General features: G+C 45.7%; 1 protein-coding gene across 6 annotated transcripts in view; it reads right to left on the bottom strand.

Moving 5' to 3' along the window:
• LOC126457029 (Ig-like and fibronectin type-III domain-containing protein 1) overlaps nucleotides 1-16,350 on the bottom strand; it is a 1,179,953-nt gene that overhangs the window by 667,180 nt on the left and 496,423 nt on the right. For 5 of the 6 annotated variants that reach the window (XM_050093007.1, XM_050093006.1, XM_050093012.1 and 2 more), the window contains exon 3: nucleotides 12,806-12,860. The exons of the other annotated variant lie outside the window; for it this stretch is intronic. The gene's annotated coding sequence lies outside the window, so the exon portion shown is untranslated. The remainder of the gene's footprint in view (nucleotides 1-12,805; nucleotides 12,861-16,350) is intronic. 6 annotated transcript variants of the gene reach the window in all.

Below are 16,350 nucleotides of genomic sequence, written 5' to 3'. Positions count from 1 at the left end.
CAAGAACTTGTAAGTCACTTTTAGCCAGATGTTCGGATACTTTTGATCACATAGTTTAGGTGTAGCCCACTATAAAACAATGAACAGAAAGGAAATTACGTAACGTGTTTGAAGGAAGAGTTTTAGAAGCAGAGGAAAAATAACTAACACACTGAAGTGGGTACATATTAGGGTACAAATGGTCATGAAATCTGCACTTAGATCCCAAATACTGTATATATCATCATCATGTCTGTAAGCTCAGTATTAAATGTTATCATCATAAATGAGCTTTTGCATAAATCACATGAAAACCAATACTCGCAGACGCTTAATAAGTCACATTCGTATAGCCATTTACGCAGTTTACATAAGTAGTGGTTTGATGTACTTCAAAGAAATATACGTGACTCTAAACCCCAACTAAGTGTACGCAATCCGATATTGAGTAATTTCATTTAATTTGATTTCTTACCTTCATTTATCAGTGTCGACAGTACGTATTATTTGTATTGTTTCGGAACAAACTTTTCCATTCACTCACTGTTGACTACAGTGATGCTGATTTTGCCGTTCGTCTTCACGCTTTTATTCAGTAACTTGCTACTCAGCTTAATTTTCCGGCAGTAGTAGCTGCACATTTACAGTGATACACAGCAATGTGGATAGGTTCCGTGATGAGAATGGTTCAAATGGCTCTGAGTACTATGGGACTTAACTGCCGTGGTCATCAGTCCCCTAGAACTTAGAACTACTTAAACCTAACTAACCTAAGGATATCACACACATCCATGCCCTAGGCATGATTCGAACCTGCGACCGTAGCGGTCGCGCGGTTCCAGACTGTAGCGTCTAGAACCGCTCGGCCACTCCGGCCGGCGTTCCGTGATGAAGAGTGCACCGATCTGCAGTTGCTGTATGTATTCACAGAATGCAATGGAAGAGCGGTACAACGTCATGTTGAGCTGCTCATGCAGCCGCTGCAACCACACTTGACTACAGTGCTTTTGCACCGGCCGAGGGTCCTAGCACTGCACTACGTTATGTGTTGCACGTTTTGGTGAGTGTATATTAGAGGTATTTTTTTGTCCAGTTGTTTTCACAGAAACAAAGGTACAGGGATAACAAATCGAATAAATTATAACTGCACAATTGTAACGTGGCACTGGAGACCACTGATCTCTTCAACCAAAACATTCAGAAAATATCCCTGAACAACTTTTGAAGTTTTTTGAAGGAAATTCTTCACCCTGTATACACGGTGTATTTCAAAACAGTTGCCCAGTGCACACTTTCTGATTTCGACAGATATTTACAATTTCCGTTTTCAATTTGTAGATGCAAGCAGTTCAGTCAAATACTGGCCATCAAGCGTCTCATGCGGAGGTCACTATCGACGAAGAAATAAGAATTTGACAGAGTTGTGTTGCGACAATTGGTTGAACTTTAACTGTTAGGTTCAGAAAAATGCGAAGGATTGCATCACCACTGACTGACCAGCGCTGATGCATGGTCACACCAGACAGAGAGCGTGGCCTGGGCCAGCCGATGTGATGGAGAAAGTCAAACAAGTAAGGCGTGCAAACAACTATTTATCTGTATGATAAGGACTATAGAACACTGGAGTGGTTAAGTTTTTTCTCCAAAGTAGACTAAAACACAGTAGATATCAAAATTTTCAGAGTAAGGCAACTGAAATTTTAGGACAAATGGAGACAATGACTGAACAGGAAAGTGGCCTCGTTGTTTTTGGAAAACTAAATGGGGCTTTCAGAATTAAACTTTTCGCATTCCTGAAAAAGAGAGTTTACTGCCAGCTGTGTCATCTACTTTTAATGTGAAAATAATTCAAAAACTGATGACTGCCCATCTAGCAATGCAGAGATACATTCTAGGGATTATTAGTTGGGAGGGGTAACAGAAAAACAAAGAAATTGATCAGGAACAGAATGGAGCGTATGACATTAACTGTAGTCAAAATGAAATGGAGACGAGCAGGGTATACAGCCAAGTGAATTAAAGGATGGGAGGATGTGGATCAAGTACGTTCGTTGCTGGGTTCCACGACATAAGAAGAGACTGAGGTAACAGTCAAATAGAACATCGGTTGACGATATCAGAAAATTCACAAGTGCAACGTAGGTGCGTACAGTCGAATACCTTGACGACCTGAAAAGTCTAAAGGTGGCATTTATTCAGCAGTGGATGTTATGCTTACAGTAAGCTAAAATAACGCAATTTACAGTGAAAACGTATCACTGCGGATTCATTAGACGCGAACAACTGTCTTAGTCGATGACTGAATAAAACATATTTGGTGATTACTTTATTGAACGAACTAGTCCGTTGTCTTTCTGGAAAACTGCTCCTGAAGTGTCGACGAGGACTTCGCTCTCCGTGAGCGATAATCGTGCGTTCCACCTTGCTCATTTACCGTAGCTGTTATTGTCGGACCAACCTACTTTGTGACTGGTAGAGATCCGAAAATAAGTAACAAAAGTTCAACATTCAATAAAGTTGCAATGTTTACCTTACTTGAGAGTGACTTCTGTGCATCACATCCATTGTTTTCTAGTACAAGTATCAATATATCGTTCTTGGAACGAAAGGTGGAAGGAAAGTTACGGTTTTTCGGACCGCCGAGGTGGATCACAAGCTGAGTCTGGTCACTCATAATGCACGAAATTGGCTATGACCTTGGCCCATTAAGCTATTCAAGGAAATCACGTTAAACTTTAATCTGGATGTGAGAGGACAGCCAAATGGCAGTTCTGGAATTTTCTTTGGCGCAGCGGGCTAGAAGATAACATGAGATACTGAACTGCTACGTTCCTACATGCAATGAAAGAGAACATTCTTTTATTTTGTTTTTGTAAGGGAAAGGAGCGCTTCGATGACAATAAGTTTGGCTTTCAGAAAGGTAAAGAAAACGGAAGTGGTGCAAGATGTTCGCAATCCTTAGAAGAAAGGGAGTAACCTATAGGGAAAAACGGATAAGTTACAATATGTACAAGAACTAAGAGGAAACAATAAAAATGGAAGACCAAGAACCAAGTACGCGGTTTAAAAAAAGGGTGTAAGATCGAGATGTTGTCTTTCATCCTTACTGTTCAATCTGTACATAGATGTACGAATGCCGATGTACGAATGACGGAAATAATGGGATTAAAATTCAGGATGAAAAAATATAAACGGTAAGATTTGCTGAAGACACTGCTGTACTCGGTGAAGTAGTGGGAGGAGTGCGAGGCGTATTGATAATGGAGTGAAGAGTCTATAGATTGAGAGTAAACCGAAGAAACACGAAATTTCAGAAACGAGATTAACGGCAAACTGAACATTAAAGTTGGTGACCATAAAGTTAATAAGTGGAGCTCTCTTGAAAGCAAAACAATTGGAGACGGGCGAAGCAAACAGGACTTAAAAGAAGAGTAGCACAGGTACAGAGTGTATCCCTAATCTACTAATATCAGTCTTCCGCTTTGACGTGAGGTAGGAATTTTTGAGAGTGTACGTTTGGGCTGCAGCATTGTAGGAATGTGAATCACAGACTGGAAAAACTAGAAACGAAGGGAATCGAAGAGAGTTAAATGTGATGCTATAGAAAGATGATGAAATGAGATGGTTTCCCGCGGGACCGGTATAGAAAGGAACGTACAGGAAAGAGTGACAAGAAGCGACAGGATGATAGGAAGTGGTATTAGATGGAAGTGTGAAGGAAAAAAAAAATAGATTTCATTTGGATTCCGCTCGGTGTAGCATGGAGCCAGCATATCGGTCTCCCGGCTTTGGAGTTCCTCGGTTGTCATCAGGACGCTGAGTGCACCCCCTTTCCAGTACACCCACCAGGCAAAATCCCTGACAGTACCGTGAGTCTAATTCGCGTCCTCCACATAGCACCCAGACACGCTGACCACTGAGCTACGAAGGCGGTGACAGAAGTCATGGGCTAGCGATATGTACTATACAGATGGCGGTAGTATCGCGTACACAAAGAGTAAAAGGACAGTGCATAGGCGGAGCTGTCATTTGTACTCAGGTTATTCAAATGAAAAAGCTCCGACTTGATTATAGCCGCACGATGGGAATTAACAGACTTTGAACGAGGGATGGTAGTTGGAGCTAGAAGCATGGAACATCCAATTTCGGAAATCGTTACGGAGTTCAATATTCCGAGATCCATAGTGTCAATATACTGCCGAGAATACCAAATGTCAGGCATTACCTCTCTCGACGAACAGCACAGTGGACGACGGCCTTCACTTAACGACCGAGAGTAGCAGCGAGTGCATGGAATTTTAAGTTCTAATAGACAAGCAGCGCCCTTGAAATACAGCAGATTTCAGTGTGGGACACACGACAAACGTATCCGTTAGAACAGTGCGGGGAAATTTTGTATTAATGGGCTATAGCAGCAGACGACGGATGCAAGTCGTTTTGCTAGTAGAACGGCATCGTCTGCAGGGCGTCTCCTAGGCTCGTGACCATATCGATTGGGCACTAGACTGCTCGAAAATCTTCGCCTAGTCAGATTACTCTCTATTTCAGTTGGCAAGAGCTGGCGGTACGGTTCCAGTGTGGTACAGACCCCACGAAGCCATAGACCCAGTTTGGCAACAAGGCACTGTGCAAGATGGTGGTGACTCCATAAAGGTGTGGACTGTGTTTACATGGACTGGATTGGGTCCTTTGGTCCAACTGAATGGATCATTGATCTGGAGACCATTTACAGCCATTCATGGACTTCATGTTCCTAAAAAACGATAAAATTTTTGTCGGTGACAATGCCATGTCTCCAGGCCACAGTTGTTCGCGACTGGTTTGAAGAACGTTCCTGACAATTCGAGCGAACGATTTCGCCACCAGATCGCCCGACATGAATGCCAGCGAACATTCATGAGACATAACTGAGGTGTCAGTTTGTGCACAAACACCTGCAGCGGCAACAATTTCGCAATTGTGGACGGCTGTAGAGGTAGCATGGCACAATACTTCCGCAGGTGATTTTCAACAACTTCTTTAGTCCATTGCTGGACTACAGCGGGAAAAAGGAGGTCCGACACGATATTGGGAGGTATCCCATGACTTCTGTCACCTCACTGAAAATCCCCCCAAATAATTCAGGACCTAGAGCGCAAGTGCTGCACCGAGACAAGGAGATTGCCACAAGAGAAGGATTTGTGGCGCGATACATTGTATCAGTCGAAAGACTGCTGATACTAAAGAACAGACTACACTACTGGCCATTAAAATTGCTACACCACGAAGATGACGTGCTACAGACGCGAAATTTAACCGACAGGACTGCTGTGATATGTACATTATTAGCTTTTACACAAGGTTGGCGCCGGTGGCGACATCTATAACGTGCTGACATGAGGAAAGTTTCCAACCGATTTCTCATGCACAAACAGCAGTTGACCGGCGTTGCCTGGTGAAACGTTGTTGTGATGCCTCGTGTAAGGAGGAGAAATGCGTACCATCACGTTTCCGACTTTGATAAAGGTCGGATTGTAGCTTATCGCGATTACGGTTTATCGCATCGCCACATCTAGTTGTCGAGATCCAATGACTGTTAGCAGATTATGGAATCGGTCGGTTCAGGAGGGAAATACGGACGGCCGTGCTGGATCCCAACGGCCTCGTATCACTAGCAGTCCAGATGACAGGCATCTTATCCGCATGGATGGAACGGATCGTGCAGCCACGTCTCTATCCCTGAGTCAACAGATGGGGACGTTTGCAAGACAACAACCATCTGCACGAACAATTCGACGACGTTTGCAGCAGCATAGACTATCAGCTCGGAGACTTACGGATGCGGTTACCCTTGACGCTGCATCACAGACAGGAGCGCCTGCGATGGTGTAGTCAACGACGAACCTGGGTGCACGAATGGCATAACGTCATTTTTTCGGTTGAATCCAGGTTCTGTTTACAGTATCATGATGGTCGCATCCGTGTTTGGCGACATCGCGGTGAACGCACATTGGAAGCGTTTATTCGTCATCGCCATACTGGCGTATCACCCGACATGATGGTATGGGGTGCCATTGGTTACACGTCTCGGTCACTTCTTGTTGACATTGACGGCACTTTGAACAGTGGACGTTACATTTCAGATGTGTTACGACGCGTGGCTCTACCCTTCACTCGATCCCTGCGAAACCCTACATTTCAGCATGGTGTTGCACGACCGCATGTTGCAGGTCCTGTACGGGCCTTTCTGGATACAGAAAATGTTCGACTACTGCCGTGGCCAGCACATTCTCCAGATCTCTCACCAACTGAAATCGTCTGGTCAATGGTGGCCGAGCAACTGGCTCGTCACAATACGCCAGTCACTTCTCTTGATGAACTGTGTGTTGAAGCTGCATGGGCAGCTGTACCTGTACACGCCATCCAAGCTCTGTTTGACTCAACGCCCAGGCGTATCAAGGCCGTTATTACGGCCAGAGGTGGTTGTTCTGGCTACTGATTTCTCAGGATCTATGCACCCAAATTGCGTGAAAATGTAATCACATGCCAGTTCTAGTATAATACATTTGTCCAATGAATACCCGTTTATCATCTGCATTTCTTCTTGGTGTAGCAATGTTAATGGCCAGTAGTGTATTTCATTGTCTCCGGTGTTACATTAAAAGAATTCCGATTGTATCGCTAAAGGTCCAAGGAAGAACTGACTCTGTTCAAGGGAGCTATGTAGAATTCTCCGAGTCACATTTGTAATTCAGAGGGCGCGGGCGGCTATTAAGGCACAGGGCGCAGGAAACAGGAGCTAGCGCCGGGCTCCGTCTCGACCGCGGGCGGACGTGTTGCGTTTGCTGAGCGTGATCTGCAGCCCTGAGAGGTGGTCCCTCCTCACGCCTCGCCCTTATGTTGTCTGCTGCGGTGGCCAGGTCTGATGTACCAAATGCCACTCCGGCAACACAGTCACAACAGCCCTGTCTTTGATGTCGTATCTGTATCAAAGATCGATTCCAAGCTGTTATACTACCTCTTTGTCGATCTCCATCTGAGACCAATTACTCACGGTGTCGACTGCAACTGTTTGAAATAATTGTATTACATACGATTCATCTGAACCGATTCGAATAATTACGCACACTAATCTAGTTAGAAATGTTTTGGATCAGAGAACTTCGGTTCGATCCTACTTGCAGGAATTAACAGCTGGATCGTTTCCAGAGCTGCAGATGAGTGGGGATAGCAACACACGATCTGTTATGTGGGCTGTCTTGTAAAGGAATTTATGAACACAGAAGTCCTTGTAAGAAATACACTCCTGGAAATTGAAATAAGAACACCGGGAATTCATTGTCCCAGGAAGGGGAAACTTTATTGACACATTCCTGGGGTCAGATACATCACATGATCACACTGACAGAACCACAGGCACATAGACACAGGCAACAGAGCATGCACAATGTCGGCACTAGTACAGTGTATATCCACCTTTCGCAGCAATGCAGGCTGCTATTCTCCCATGGAGACGATCGTAGAGATGCTGGATGTAGTCCTGTGGAACGGCTTGCCATGCCATTTCCACCTGGCGCCTCAGTTGGACCAGCGTTCGTGCTGGACGTGCAGACCGCGTGAGACGACGCTTCATCGAGTCCCAAACATGCTCAATGGGGGACAGATCCGGAGATCTTGCTGGGCAGGGTAGTTGACTTACACCTTCTAGAGCACGTTGGGTGGCACGGGATACATGCGGACGTGCACTGTCCTGTTGGAACAGCAAGTTCCCTTGCCGGTCTAGGAATGGTAGAACGTTGGGTTCGATGACGGTTTGGATGTACCGTGCACTATTCAGTGTCCCCTCGACGATCACCAGTGGTGTACGGCCAGTGTAGGAGATCGCTCCCCACACCATGATGCCGGGTGTTGGCCCTGTGTGCCTCGGTCGTATGCAGTCCTGATTGTGGCGCTCACCTGCACGGCGCCAAACACGCATACGACCATCATTGGCACCAAGGCAGAAGCGACTCTCATCGCTGAAGACGACACGTCTCCATTCGTCCCTCCATTCACGCCTGTCGCGACACCACTGGAGGCGGGCTGCACGATGTTGGGGCGTGAGCGGAAGACGGCCTAACGGTGTGCGGGACCGTAGCCCAGCTTCATGGAGACGGTTGCGAATGGTCCTCGCCGATACCCCAGGACCAACAGTGTTCCTAATTTGCTGGGAAGTGGCGGTGCGGTCCCCTACGGCACTGCGTAGGATCCTACGGTCTTGGCGTGCATCCGTGCGTCGCTGCGGTCCGGTCCCAGGTCGACGAGCACGTGCACCTTCCGCCGACCACTGGCGACAACATCGATGTACTGTGGAGACCTCACGCCCCACGTGTTGAGCAATTCGGCGGTACGTCCACCCGGCCTCCCGCATGCCCACTATACGCCCTCGCTCAAAGTCCGTCAACTGCACATACGGTTCACGTCCACGCTGTCGCGGCATGCTACCAGTGTTAAAGACTGCGATGGAGCTCCGTATGCCACGGCAAACTGGCTGACACTGACGGCGGCGGTGCACAAATGCTGCGCAGCTAGCGCCATTCGACGGCCAACACCGCGGTTCCTGGTGTGTCCGCTGTGTCGTGCGTGTGATCATTGCTTGTACAGCCCTCTCGCAGTGTCCGGAGCAAGTATGGTGGGTCTGACACACCGGTGTCAATGTGTTCTTTTTTCCATTTCCAGGAGTGTATGTAAATTGTCCGTTCTGACTAATGATAAAATAGTAAGGAAATCTAATGAACGTGAGAGAAAAAAAGAACAACAACTTCAGCAGTGTTTGCTACGCACGGTAAGGTTACTTGCATACTGTAACATCGTTTGCTGCGGCTACAGTAACCTCAACGGGGAACGGAGCTGGCGCCGAAAGCAGAGGCTTGTCCCTCATGAAGGCGGTCATGCGACAAGTCTTCTCTCTAACGCTGTACGAAAGATATCTTTTTCCGTCCCGAAAACCGTTGGGCTTTCTTCGGAAGTTGGTTTCACAGAGCCTCCAGCGCTGCCAACACAGTTGGTATTGCAGGCACGCTTCTCTCACAGGAACAACAAAGAACTTACGTTTGTTCAGTTTTCTGGGAAGGCCTAGGTGGCACGAGACCTGTGACTGACAAGAAGCCTTCTCCTCCGAGCTCGAACATAACTGCCTCGCTCTCATTTCCTACTCCAAGAAAATTTCTCCGAATAAGGAACAAACGAGGGTCATATGGGCATCGGAAATATGTTCGTAGAGAAATACGGAAAAATGATGCTAGAAATTAAAAAAATCTGTGCCAGTGTGGATTTCCGTGATCGAAAACGTCCATGAGGAAACACCAGAAAATTGGAACGTTCTCTTTGTTGTACGTTTTAGCTCCACGGTCAAGAATCGATTGCCAATAATCCCCGCCCATACACTACAGCTGAACCGGTGTTGATGGTTCGCTGCTACCATACCACTGGGATTTTCCACAGCTCACAGATGGTTCTTGTGAAGGCTGACGGTACCGCTAGCTTTCATGAAGTTCCGTAGTATTGTTTTTTTTTTTTTTGTTTGTAAGATGATCCGATTGGAATCTGCGAATCGTAAAAACAGTAGATGGAAGTTTCGTTCCAGGAAGTAGAGCGGGTGTAGTCCTTTTCGAAGAATCCACGCCTACTCATGTCGGCAAACTTTTGTCCTGAGCCCATATCCTCACCAGTCGTTTTGCAATTATTGCGCAATAGCCGTCCGCGCTTTACGTCGGTGTGGTTTCAGCTGTGAATAGGATGCATGACAGAAATTCCAGAATGCAGTGGGGAGCCTGTGTGACGAGTGACAAAACCAACGAAAAGTATGAGTGCTACACTATGAAACAGCAATTCGATATTTATCAAAATTTGTGTAGTTGTTCATCACGTAACGGGCTTTAAACTGAATTTCCATTCCATCCCCTGGTGTGCTATCCCCAGAGGCGTGTTATCGCGTGGATGGAAACAGCCACGCAATATCATCTCGAGGAGTTTCTTGGCATGCCTGAAACACATCACATGCTGTGTCGTTTCGTGAATACTGCTGGCTGGAGACTGCTATGACAGCATACGTGCCGGCCGCGGTGGTCTCGCGGTTAAGGCGCTCAGTCCGGAACCGCGCGACTGCTACGGTCGCAGGTTCGAATCCTGCCTCGGGCATGGATGTGTGTGACGTCCTTAGGTTAGTTAGGTTTAAGTAGTTCTAAGTTCTAGGGGACTGATGACCACAGCTGTTAAGTCCCATAGTGCTCAGAGCCATTTGAACCATTTTGACAGCATACGTCTTCCCATCGCATCGCAGACATGCTATGTGGGTGACAATTTAGGGGCCTAGCTTGCTAGTCAAGGATCCGCACATTGCTCAAAGCGTTTGTAAGGTGAACACCACAGTGGGGTCTTGCATTACCCTGTGTTTGACCATGGTGAGGAGGGATATGACAAAACAAGTTTAACATTTCTGACCCATACTGGCGAGCTTTCAGCTTACCTTCTGGAATCAAATGTCCTGTTTTCATATCCAACAGCTCCTCGTACTATGATCCCAGAAGTTCGGGTTGTATGGGTCTGAGAATCACTCCTTTCTGTGCGTTTCTTCAGTTCGTCTATGGACACAGTGGCATCGGTGTGACAGCCGCAGACTGAAGCGAGTCTCCTCGCTGAACACAATGTCCCAGTGGACTCTGCCTCTAATGTGTGGTATCCGCAGCAAATGACCGCTGCAAAGGATGCAGAAAAACTCGAGATATCAAACGATCTTCCAATAATCTGTACCAGGTGGTTTGTGGTGACACGCTACTTGTATTTCAATTGTTGTCAGAGCGGGCGTAATCTTTTCGAAGAAGCCACAACTACTCATGTTTGCAAACTTTTGTTCTGAGTCCATATCATCACCATTCGTTCTGCAGTCATTGCACACTAATCGTCTGCGCTTTCCATGGGTGATTCTCACGTGACCGTCATGAGTGGACTTTTCTCCAAGTCCGAAAGTGGCGAGAACGGGCAGATGTGTTTCTTCTGCAGATGTAATGTTACAAACATACCCAAGAAAACATTGTGTAATCATACCATTATTCATCTGAAATGAAAATAATATTGCACAAGATCGCAATTTTGATCAAAGTATCCCACAGATATGGAAATACTGGAGTATCAGCTTGGCAGCGTTTGGTCAAGGTGTTCACGGTGTAACACTCTCCACAACCGTTAGGGTAGGCACTTCAGGTTGCGTGGCACAGTCACCGCAGGTGGACGTTTGAATGTCTCAGATTTCCAGATTTAGGATTTGCAAGCCACCGTACGGTATATGGCGGAGAATACTTCTGATACCACTAGTCGCACTGTTAGACCCACTATCGGTAAACCTCCGTATGAACTCTAATTCTGTTGTTGTGATCACTGACGTATGGGGAAGGAAGTAATGCGATGCCAAACTCTGATTCGAACGTAAGCTCTCTGAATTTCAACAGTAAACCTGTCCATGATGCACTACGCCTCTCTTGTAGAGCCTTCCGATTACTAGCAGAACCCTTGACGAAACGTACCGTCCTCTGTTAGCCCTTTGTCAGATCCGCTGTTTCTCCAAAATTAATCGTACCTGGTAAGGGTCCAAGGCTGAGAAGCATTCCTATCGAAACGGTCGTACGTTTTGTAAGTTTTCTGACCGTGGAATGAAACCTTCATCAACTGTTTTTACAATTCGCAGATTCCAATCGGATCTGCTTACAGACGAAAATAAAACAATACCACAGAACAACAGATAAGCTTTTCTGATTATGTGTATCATTTCTTGCGAGTATGTTTCTCTTTCGATGAAAACATTTGTGCAGAGGCCTTATCACCAGTTATTGCATGGTGATTGAAAAGACCTCTACCATTAGACGAAATCTACATTGGTGGCTCAATAGTCTTGGCCCGTAGAACGAAGTCGTATTCAGGGATATGACGGGAATGACCAATCGAAGCTAAAAAGTCTACTAAGCGTGGGCTCTAAAATGGGTGCCTTAAGATCTATGAGCATTTGTTCATCTTCGCTGCTGTCAAACACACACGTTTATATATATATATAAAACAGACCGAGGATCCAGACACAGATTAGCCCTGAGAGTGGCAATGTGTGAATCATGAGACAGACCTGAACCGTAATTGGTGGATGGAGTGACTATATGAGCTATAGGGCCTTTGAGGGCGTAAAATCATCGAAATGAGCCTAGCAAGATATAACTGGACGACTACTAAAACAGTAACAATTACAAAATCATTACGTCATTTCTCAGAAGTATTCCTCTAGCTTATATAACGTAAAAAGAATACATTTAGTTTTAAAATGTCTCGCAACTTCTGGTTGAAGTGCAGATTTTTACTCTGACGACCATTTGACTTTATACAGACTATTAATCTCTGGCATTAGCACGCCGCAGTTTTTGTAAGAAATATTTATGTTTCAGAAGACCGCTTTTTGCAGATTCTTCGTATGACATAAAATTTGCTGTCTTGCTTTGTTTCTTACACTTTCACTACAGTTTGTGTTTCTGACGCTTATTTTCATATAACTGCAGTGACAGGAAAACTACGCAGTAGTTCCTTAAGAGTTTTTTTCTGGAATGCGGATTAATTTGGCTCAAACATATTGTTTGTCTTGGATAAGAAACTACTTCAGGTTATTTGCATACTAAATAAGCCAAATAAGTATAACACAGCGAGCAGGCCAAGTCGTGATTCATGAAAATGTCGGTCCAAGTATGTGGGATTGTCAAGCACCAGTAATCGACATTTGAAACCTGTCACAAAATTACGTAGTCTACTAACAGAAAAATACGAAACAACTTACAGTTTTCGTAAAACAGCATGCGACGGTTCTCGAAGATTTACCGTGCTCCACGAACCTAAAAACAGAGGAAACACGAATTAATCTCGACGTTGTGTAAACACGGAGAAAAAAATATTTGTGAGAACACACTATCAAGTAGCCTGGGTATGGTAAAAAGGCAGAAACATTAGGTGTTAAGCTCCCCTAGACGGCGAAGTTATCATAGGCCGAACTCCAACGGTAATAATAAAATGATGGTAAGGAAATAAACCATGCCCTTCTCCGCGGAGCCAGCGCTTTGTTCGTCTTAAGTCACTTTTGGAAGCTACGGGAAACACAAATCAGGATAATCCCCAGTGAATCTGAAGTCCACCTCTCTCGAATGCGACTACAGTGTTTCAATCTGTGAATCAGACACCTCGAAAAAATAATATTATGCGTTAAGTTTTTCCACGTTGGTACACTCTGAAATATCCGCGTCACAGTTCCGTAGCTTTCCGCTAACCAAAATGTCGCTGCCCATCTCCACTTTTGTCAAGGAGCTGTGCCATTTGCTTGTTTCGGCTGCTGTAGCAGGAAGTTGCGGAACTGTGACGTGGAGGTTTCAGAGTGTAGCAAGATTGGTTTGGGTTGTTTAGGGGAAGAGACCGAACAGCGAGGTCATCAGTCTCATCGGATTAGGGAAGGACGGGGAAGGAATTCGGCCGTGCCCTTTCAAAGGAGCCATCCCGGCATTTGCCTGGAGCGATTTAGAGAAATCACGGAAAACCTAAATCAGGATGGCCGGACGCGGGACTGAATCGTCGTTCTCCCGAATGCCAGTGTGTTAACCACTGCGCCCCCTTGCTCGGTGTGCACTAGGACTGCAGACATGTATCAACAAAGAAACGAAAAGTTAATAACGTTAATTTATTTTTTCAAGGTGACGATTGAAACCTTGTGAATACCCCTCGTACGAGAAGGAGCAATGTTTCTGGATATAGAAAAAGCATTCGATCGCGTCTGCCACTATGGTCTAATCTACAGACTAGATCAGGTAGGGTGCCCAGTTCACATAATCTGGGTCATTGATTCCTTCCTTACAGAACGTCAGTTCTTCGTAAGGAACGGAGACAAGTCCAGCTACACATGACGGATTGCGGCGGAAGTCCCGCAACGTTCGGTTTTAGGTCCTGTCCTTTATACCATATAAAGGCAGGCAGGCGAAGAGATTGCTCTCTATGCAGTTGACACCGCCATATACAGAAGCAGTCGCAGCCTACTCCTTACACATCGCCTCCGCAAATAACATCTCGATACGATTACGCAGTGGTGCAACCGCTGGAAACTAAAGATCAATCTTATCAAGTGCCAGGCTGTCTGTCTCACCCCCAAAATCAAGCTCACTGGTCGTAGACTCACCATTGGTGGTAAAGAGCTAACTTGGAGAAATTCAGTTAAATGTTCAGATGTGTGTGAAATCTTATGGGACTTAACTGCTAAGGTCATCAGTCCCTAAGCTTACACACTACTTAACATAAATTATCCTAAGGACAAACACACGCACCCATGCCCGAAGGGGACTCGAACCTCCGCCGGGACCAGCCGAAATTCAGCTAAATACCTGGGCCCCGAAATAGATCGACGCCTAACATGGAACAGGCACCTCACCACCTCAGCAAACAAAGACTGCGCCTATTTCTGCTGAAAGGCGACAGAATAACCACTCAGTGCAAACTCCTCCTCTGTCGATGGCTCATACTTCCCGTCATCTTGTATGGCTCGGAAGTATGGTCTATGGCGTCAGGCACACCATTATCCCGACTGCAACGTCTCCAGAACAAAGTTTTCTGTGTCATCTCAAGCGCACACAGATAAGAGACGTTCTACGCCAACCCACCATTTACACACTTATTCAAGACAAATCCACAAAATTTTACGAAAACAACACAAACTTTGCCCCACTTGCTCATTCATAATTTAGGGAACGAGCCACCAGATGCTTCTCACAACCGGTAAAAATAAACCCTTACACGCCTCTTTAGGGACCAATAACATACATAAAACACCAAACACAAGCTTACACACAGAAAACACGCACACAACCCCAATCCCTCAACTTCACGTAAACCCCTAGCGCATTCTGAAGTCAGACGGGCACAGCCCAGTGGTACTTCATACACAACCAAAACAACCATAGCATCGTCGTCGTACGAGAAGACACCTCGATCAGTGAGAAACTATTAAGAATCTGAGTTAGCGCAACACTGATAAGAACAACTGAAAATACTAGGGCAGAGCACACGGTCTGCTGTGTGTGTGTGTGTATGTGTGTGTGTGTGTGGGTGGATGGGTGGGTGGACATGAAACACAACTACATATAAATGGAATAAGGACATTTCCCTATACAGCCATCCGTGAATATGTTGATAAAAACTTGACGTCCATTCAATGGCGGCAGTTACTAACGCACCTAGGTTAGCTTTGTTCTTATTCATGGCGTTGCTGCTACAGCTTGCGCTGTTGCTTCCCTTTCCCTTCTCTTTTCTTCAACGTAATTATTCCCATACGCTCGCCGTCCAGCGTAACGGAGGGTAATGCTGTAGGCGACAGTATCGCGTCGGCATATATACCTGTATCACGCGACCATCAAATATAATTTTACGCCCCGATTAAATGCAAATTCCTACTCACACCTTCACGTCGTTAACGGCAAAGTCAAAAGGAACACCGTTTTACGATAACGTACCTAATTTGTCGGAAGCGAAACGACAAAATTACGAAGAAATGGTCGGCGACCGTGTCAAAGGGGTTAACTGAATTTGGTCCTCGTAGCTCCGTCCAGTCGGCAGGCGGATGGAAATTACAAGCGCTTAAACGGCGAAGCGGAAAAGTGTCTGAGAGAAGGGGTTGTGAGGGGGGGGGGGGGGGGGGGTTGTTACGGGACCGAAAAAGGATGGAGTAATGACGCTTTCTCCACGACTAACGCCTTCCGCCTCACCTTGCTGGCTGGTGCTACTTTGCAAAGAGAAGCTAGCGTTGCGTTTATGTTCCAGTCACACTTTCGTATTTTTCTCCTCCTCCACTAATACAGACTGGGGACGAGAAGTCGTTTAGCTTTTTACGGTACGTAAAAGAAGTCCAGTTTGTTATTTTTAAGGCAGTTGCACGCCAACCAACAGAATTTCTTTAAAAGACTGCATCATAGATTAATTCCTCAAGAGTCACACACAGCACAAACACACCGTATGTGTTACAGTTGCACAGAGTCAGTGTCTAGGTTTATCGACCTCGTCATGGGGAACAACTTTTGTTAGAGCCAAAATGTTCATTGACGCTTGCTAACCACGCTGCGCGTCTCTTTATTGAATTCACCAGCCCTGACAAGACGAGATTTCACCGAACTAGCAGCATGAACTAACCATGTGTTCTGCATCTGTACGCTTCCTAATGGCAGAATGATTTTGAACAAGCAAAACCAGTAAGAATGAATCTCTCTAACAAGGAACCACTGAATGCGAGGTCGAGAGTTCAGGCATTAGTAAGGCCCTTTGAAAGTTTTGTGTTAACAGTTACAACAGGAAAAG

The sequence above is a fragment of the Schistocerca serialis genome, chromosome 2, assembly GCF_023864345.2.
Source record: "Schistocerca serialis cubense isolate TAMUIC-IGC-003099 chromosome 2, iqSchSeri2.2, whole genome shotgun sequence".
Lineage (NCBI taxonomy): Eukaryota > Metazoa > Arthropoda > Insecta > Orthoptera > Acrididae > Schistocerca > Schistocerca serialis.
Note: the sequence above shows the minus strand (reverse complement) of the source record. Positions and strands in the feature narration are given on the sequence as shown.